Source organism: Drosophila guanche, unplaced genomic scaffold (assembly GCF_900245975.1).
Source record: "Drosophila guanche unplaced genomic scaffold, DGUA_6, whole genome shotgun sequence".
NCBI lineage: Eukaryota > Metazoa > Arthropoda > Insecta > Diptera > Drosophilidae > Drosophila > Drosophila guanche.
The window spans coordinates 4211734-4217733 of NW_022995744.1; the positions used below are offsets into that span (position 1 = coordinate 4211734).

Genomic DNA, 6000 nt, shown 5'->3' on the forward strand with positions numbered 1-6000 from the left:
GGAGAACGAGTACGAGGGCATCGACGTCGACGGTTAGCAGGCGACTTGATGGGCAGTCAGGCAAGTTAAGCAAACTGGCAGGACAGGACAGGACGGGACAGGAACGGAGCGGAGCGGAGCGGAAGGGAGTTGCACAGCAGGAGCTTCACGATAGACAGACGTTTGTTGTGGGCCAACACATGCGAATGTCAAGAGAGTTGGCCACAAGACAACCTACGCAGAGAGTACAACCCTTTTGTGCCAGGGTCCTGCAATAACTAGAGGTCCCTGTCCCCCTTTGATACTGCAGCTCTCGCCCTCCCGTCCCGTCCTGTCGTGTCCGTCGGTCGGTGCGTCAATGACAGTCAAATAATTGACAGTAGTTGCGTGTTTGTGTGGCCAATCATTCGCCACAAACACGACGAACCATTCACACAGCTGCTGCTACCCCTCCAAACCCCCACCACCGTCTCTTCTGCCATTCTGCCACTCTGCCACTCTGCCTCTTGCCGCACACAATGACTCGGACACTGCACTTGGCTGCCCGCTGCCTTCTTCTCTGGGGCATCATCCTCGTCTTCCTGCACTGCACTCCACTCCACTACAGAGAGGCGACAGCGTTTTATTATGGCAGACACGACACTCAGCTTTAGAGAGTGGGAAGGGGACAGGGACTGCGAGAGAGAAACAAGAAGCATAGTCTGGGCCAGAGCCCAAGCACAGCACAGCACAGCACAGAGAGCCCGAGAGCCCGAGAGCCGAACGAGTTATGTCTTTGGCCTGGGCATGGATTTTAATTTTTATTGCACACCAGTCCCTGTCCCTGCCTCATGGCCCTTCGCTCTTTTTCCCTTTCGCCCTCTCTCTGCTCGCCCTGCTAATGGTCGAAATTGGTTAAGAAATTAGGGGAAATTAGGGGTTGGCAATGCCTGTTATTAGAGACTCTCCAAAGCCAAAGCCTCGGCCAAGTGTGAGTCGTCCTTCCGCCGCAGCCTCGATGAAGCCCAGCCCAGCCCAGACTCAGACCCAGGCATGTGTGATGTGCAATGGGAACGAACTGCGACATTGCGACAACATTGTGGCAGAAACATTGCAAGGGCCACAGACACGAGGGGAGTGCGCAAAGTGTTAAAGTATATTTTTTTGGCAGTGGCGCAGATCGGGGATCGTTCTGGGGGTTGCTGGTTGCTCGGCTGACTTTTAGTTCTCTGTGGCAGGGTGCGCACGATAATTAATGATAGAATTCAGGGGCGGAAAGTGTTTGACTAATCGATTGTCAATGAATTGCATTTGGATTGCCCGGGCAATCGTGACTCACTCACTTAACCGTTACAATTGCCCGACTAATTAATTCGATTCACGATTAAAGCCCAAGTTGAAGAACTACCAGCCAGCGAGTCAGCAGAAACCCCCATGAAAGACGGAAAACCAACCACTCTTTGGTGCTTTCCGTTGGCGATCCACACTACACTTTTGTGGGAAAATGTTCGTTGAAATTCGTTGTGCGAATGATAGAGATTATTGGGGTAATTATCTTACACTCCGAAAAGCTAACCCATTCCATGGTGTACACATAACGCTGCTCCCATCCGTTGACTCTAAAGTGAGTGCCCGGCTGCTCCTACCATACCATTTTATGTCCCTTCCAGGCCCAGCCGTGGCCAGCCATCAATTTATTAATTTCGAATGAAATTTGTTGTATTTTTATAACTACCGCCTGGGTCCGGACTTGCTTTGGCTCTCAGTGCACAGGCTTTAGCCTGTTGCATATAATTAGGGCCAAAAGGGCCGAGGGGACTCGGACTGGTACCCATGGGTGCTATGTGCCTGCACTGAGATTTTTCTGCTCCACCCGTCCTTGGTGGGCGTTGCCGTTGCCTGTGACACAAATTACACCAATCGGCGAAAGCTAATCAAAGCACAACATGTCCCCGGCAAATTGCTGAGCACCGAGCACCGAGCTACTGAAGGGCAAAAAATGGAAATGAAATCGCACGCAAATGCGAGTAAATATTTAATTTAATTTAGCCAGGTTCCCTTGCTCCTGCCACTCCCCCTTTGGGGTCGCTGCGGTTCCACACGGAGGCGTTCGTCGTTCAACATTTGGCATTTGACGTGTGTCTGTTTGTGTCTCCACAGTAATAGCAGGGCAATATCAATTTGTTTTATGAATTGCACTGGCAATAGCTTGGAGTTCTCTCCCCACGACCAACCCATCAACCCACACAGAGACATCCACAGAGCCACACACACACACACAAACACAACACACATACAAATAGATGGATAGAGAGAAATATCTCTGGGGGCGGGCGTCGTCAATACATTTTGCACATTTCTTCCGCTTCATTTCCTGTAGAGGAGCGTAAATTTCATAGTGATTGGATTTTATCAGTGTGGCCTCATCTTTGACACTCCGCTCTGCACTGTCACTGGCACCGCACCGCACCGCACCGCACCGATTTCTAGCTAGGGGTAGGACATGCGAATCGATTGGTTACGCAAGTGAAAAATTATTATTATACCAGTGATATGGTCGGAAGGGTGTCTGCGAAGGTATATTGGTGTCTATGGTTCACATGCACAACCCTTCTTAATATCAATCTGCAGTTATCTGTTCAGGGGGTATCCTCAAAGTCCATCATCATCGTCGTGCACTCTTCAGGCATCTGCACTTGTTTTTGTTGCGTATTTTTTATGCTTGGCCATTACTGCAAAAATTGTTAGATATATTTTTATGATACGGGGATAGAAGGACGACCCGTTCGGGGTTCGGGCATCGGGCATCGGGCATCGGGGTTCCCGGATTCGTTTGGCTTTTGTCAACTTTGCTCAATGCAGCATCAAATTGTTGGCTCGTGTCTCTCTCGCTGTGCCCGTGTGTGCGACTGTGCGAGTGTGCGAGTGTGCGAGTGTTTTGATTTAGTGCAGCATTTACATACAAAAAAAATTTCATCAATTTTTCGCTCCGTCGGCAAGGGGGTAATTGCCCAAGGGTGGAGTGGAGACGGACGACGGACTATCTCGGTTGGCTCATCGCCTCGTGACTTTGATGCATAACTCTCGACTTTTGTCGATCGGTTACGCTGATAAATGCTTCGATTGGATTAGAATATTTCTGATGTGCGCTGTCCTGCCCTGAGCTGGGATGTGCTCTCTCCCTAAGCTCGGGGGCGTGACTTGGTGCTATGGAAAATTGAAAATGCGAATGAGGGGGGCGGTCATGGAAATTGAAAGTTGTCATGGCTGTTACGCAACGGCAACGGCAACGGCAAACCCCCAGAACGGAAAAATGGAAATAGCGCAGCTGTTGAACATATCTAACACATCTAAGCCAGGGCTTAGCTGGGGCGTTCCAGGACCTTAGGAGGGGATGAGGTTTGGCATTCATGACAGCTGAGGTTCCTGCCAAGATTTGTCACACTCTCATATCTGTTTTGGCCGAAGGATTTGCGCGCAGGAGAAGCTGTCTGTCACTTATGTGACAATTTGCATTTTTGTTGATTTATTTTCGCTTTGGGTTTTTCGGGGAGCTTTGATTGCCATCCATTATATAACTTTTTATTTTTGTTTTATCAGAAAGAGCTAAAAAGGCATCGATATGTGGTCGAAGAACTCAAATAATTATACACAGCGCTTCAGCAAAATTATCTTGCTTCCATCTCCTGCCTGGTAAGACCCAACTACTTTAATTTGAATTTGATTAGAACTTAGATTTATTGCCCACATCCTGAACAACACAGAACCGCATAAGCCTCAAAAACTTCGTAGCCCACGCAACATACATTCAAATGTAGCAGGAGGACTCGATCTAGAGGCTGAAGAGGGAGTCAAAATAATCTGGCGGTGGCCAAAACCAATGACGACGACCGTCATTAACCACAAATCCTTTACTTAACAGTACGTAAATTTTTGGCACGGCCCTCCTCAAAGATAAGCTGCCCAAGCCTATCCTGGAGGGGTAATTTACATATACGCGCATATCATTTGACCTTGACGAAAAACCAACCCAACCCTCGGCAATGGGGACCTTCGTACTCGCCGAGTCGTAAAGACCACACGCAGCCTGTGTCGCCAGAGCAAGAGAAAGAGAGCCAAGGCTGGGTGAAGCCAGGGAGCCTGTCTAATTAAACACTCCACACAGAGAAATAAATTTGGGTCACATCATTAAATAAATATAAGTGGGTCGGGTGGCTCTGCCGTCTGTCCGGGGGCTAGCTCTTTTCATTTAAAGATTTACATAAAATCACCAACAACAAAAAAAAAGTTAATTTATTTCAAGCCTTTTGGCATTTTGGCTTTTACCCCCCCTCCCCCTCAGAGGAGGAGTGTTGTGTGTCAGCGTTCATGAGTGTTTGTGTCTGAAGCCATCTTCTTCTCCTTTGTGCGAGTATTTGCTGTTTTCCCCCTAAGCAAACTGACATCTTAAAGCAGTCAACCACAATTAAGATGTTAAAGGGTTGATATAGGTAATGGAGATGGGCAGCATAACAGGATTATGGAGGCAGGAAAGCTCTTATCGCTAGAAATATAGCTGGCTAGGTGATTTCTATCGCTCAGATTATCAGTCTCTCAGGCTCTGTCTCTCGACGTCACTTGACGCCACTGTTACGAAGCTGCAGGAAATCGATGAATATCGTTATCGTTTCGATTGTGATCACCCAAGGCTGGCGCATCTCTAGGCAGTTGCTCTCGTTAGCTCTTCCCAGTGCCCGCTCTTTGCCGCTTTGCTGTCTGCGGGCTGGCGTGCAAATATTGGAGCTTACTTTTAGGAAACGGCGCTTGGGTCTAATTTAATTTTCTACCTATTATAACTGTGCATAGTATGTGTGTGCGTGTCAACTCGTGTAGCCAAGCGATTTGCGCCCCCACACGACGCAACACGACACGGCACGACACGCACATGCACGTCGAAATCTGTACAAAGCGTTAAAGCTCAGAGCGGCTTCACTTACCAACTCTCCTGGCTTCCAGCTCTCCGTGAACAAGACTCACCTTCCCTGGTCGACATATGTACTACACACTGGGTACTGTCTGTCCCTGTCCCTGTCCCTGTCCCGGTTCCTGCCTCTGGCCGGTCCTGCTCCCGGTCTCGGTCTCGTTTGTTCTATTTCTTGCTCTAACTGGGTGTTCAACTAAGTGCGTGTGTGTCTGCCTGGGTGTGCGAGGGTGTGTGGTTGTGAAAATTTTATATAATTACACTTTGCGCATTTTCACAATGAAGTTACAATGTTTTAATTAAACCATTGGAAAGCCAAATAACTCTTGCTTGCTGTGGAATGGCGGCATGGGGCAAAAGACAAACCCGTATGTCTGGAATGGAACCACACCAGAACGAGAAAAGAGAAGAGGAACAAGCGGAATTTGACTAAGAACACAAATCAAGGGTAAAAGAACAGAGAGAGGCTGAAATCGAGTTGCTAGATCACAGCACTTTAGCAATAAGAGCACAGAAAAGTCAGCTATGTCAACAGCATTGAAAGCAATACAAATATTTTATTCGAAGCTGAGATGTGACGAATCGCAGATTATCGATTGCTACACGTTTCATATACGCAGAACTGCATAATATGTACATTTTAGCTTCGGTCTTCTTAGTAAATACTGTAACAATGACCTGTTTATTCAACAATCACAAAAATAAATATGTTTTTACTTGATCTTGCTTAGGGCTTCGAGACTTGCAAGTTTCTACCGAGCCTTCATGCTGTACGGTTACACCACGTTGATGTTCATCTTGCTGATCGTCCTGTTTGTGGAGAGTAGGCATCACTGCGTTATCCAAAACTCCATTTGCACCAAGCACACTGAATGTTGTTCCGAGTTGTTTCGTTGCATATTTTACAAATGTAAGAAAAGGAAGACGAAGAAGTTAGAACGAAGCGATGGCGAGTGCAAGAACTCGCAGGAATTGCCTAAAACTGACGACAAAGAAGAAAGCGCGGGATCGCCAGACCTAGAGGCAGAGAGAGGGGGAGACAATCGAGAGATGCTTTCGGCTCTCGGCAGCGAAATTGAGGA

General features: G+C 47.8%; 1 protein-coding gene across 1 annotated transcript in view; it reads right to left on the reverse strand.

Moving 5' to 3' along the window:
* LOC117579157 (MOXD1 homolog 2) overlaps window positions 1-5789 on the reverse strand; it is a 128726-nt gene extending 122937 nt beyond the window's left edge. The window contains exon 1 of the mRNA XM_034264917.1: window positions 5779-5789. The gene's annotated coding sequence lies outside the window, so the exon portion shown is untranslated. The remainder of the gene's footprint in view (window positions 1-5778) is intronic.
* Window positions 5790-6000: the final 211 nt, after the last annotated feature.